General features: G+C 54.0%; 1 protein-coding gene and 1 non-coding gene across 2 annotated transcripts in view; both read right to left on the bottom strand.

Moving 5' to 3' along the window:
- WDR74 (WD repeat domain 74) overlaps positions 1–1,085 on the bottom strand; it is an 8,342-nt gene extending 7,257 nt beyond the window's left edge. Inside the window, exon 1 of the mRNA XM_029956236.1 lies at positions 936–1,085. The gene's annotated coding sequence lies outside the window, so the exon portion shown is untranslated. The remainder of the gene's footprint in view (positions 1–935) is intronic.
- LOC115272925 lies at positions 7–197 on the bottom strand. The gene has a single exon (XR_003900569.1). It is a non-coding gene; the product is annotated as a U2 spliceosomal RNA (small nuclear RNA).

Genomic DNA, 1,085 nt, shown 5'->3' with positions numbered 1-1,085 from the left:
CCCCCGAGGGGGTGCACCGTTCCTGGAAGTACTGCAATACCAGGTCGATGCGTGGAGTGGACGGAGCAAGCTCCTATTCCATCTCCTACTTCCAAAAATCCATTTAATATATTGTCCTCGGATAGAGGACGTATCAGATATTAAACTGATAAGAACAGATACTACACTTGATCTTAGCCAAAAGGCCGAGAAGCGATACTGCTACAGTCGCCTCCTGGAAGCCCTTACCCGTTCTATGGCCTTTAAGCTTGTGGCGACTTTAACAGCCTAATGGTTGCCTTATATCCAAATGTGCAGATTTTGAGAAGTTTAACGTCTCATGACACGCGCCTTATGTTACTTGCAAGGTTTCTTCGAAAAACACCTTAAATAATGCTCTTGGCTGCCATGCCTGCCTGGACTGGCTCCGCATGGTTTACATAACTCCGCCCCGCCAAGATTCTTCCTTCCTGGGATTGGTCCACATACAAGTCTAGATTTCAATATGGGCGGGGTCTCCTCTTCCTCGCAGTCTCAGGCCTGTCTATCCGCTTACTACCCGAAGGCAGTCTCGGTTAGTGGGTGGAAGGCAGTGCGGTAGGTGGTGGCGCCCCTCCCCGGGAAGTTTATTTGGCCAGGCCGTGGATCTCAAGCACCGGCTTTGGAGTCCGCAGAACGGGATTGGGATCCTTGCAGGCCGATTTCTGACTTGGCGTGAGGCCGGTGGCTTGGAGTCTCCTTTTCTGTGAACTGGGGACTAAGAACGCGCTTATGCTGCGGCGGTGGGAACCGACACAGTCTGTGTGCGTCCGGCCCCACGTCTCAGTGCAGGTTGGGCTTTAGGGCTGCGTTCCCCTCGCATCCCGGGGGTCCCCTCCCTTCCGCGCCTCCTACTTGACTTTACCAGCCACCCCCTACCCACTTCTATCTTGCCTTTCGTGCCGTCTGTCACCCACCGTGCGCCCTTCACACAGGGGAAGAGATGCCCGGAGAAAGGCGTTTCCGAGGGTCCCCGATTCCTAAACCCAAGTCCTGGAGACGTGGCTGAGGTCTGGGTAGGTAAAATGTAAATGAAGCAGTTCTTTCGGAGGCTCAAAGCGAAGTCC

This window comes from Suricata suricatta, chromosome 11 (genome assembly GCF_006229205.1).
Source record: "Suricata suricatta isolate VVHF042 chromosome 11, meerkat_22Aug2017_6uvM2_HiC, whole genome shotgun sequence".
Lineage (NCBI taxonomy): Eukaryota > Metazoa > Chordata > Mammalia > Carnivora > Herpestidae > Suricata > Suricata suricatta.
This window is presented reverse-complemented; position numbering and strand designations above follow the sequence as displayed.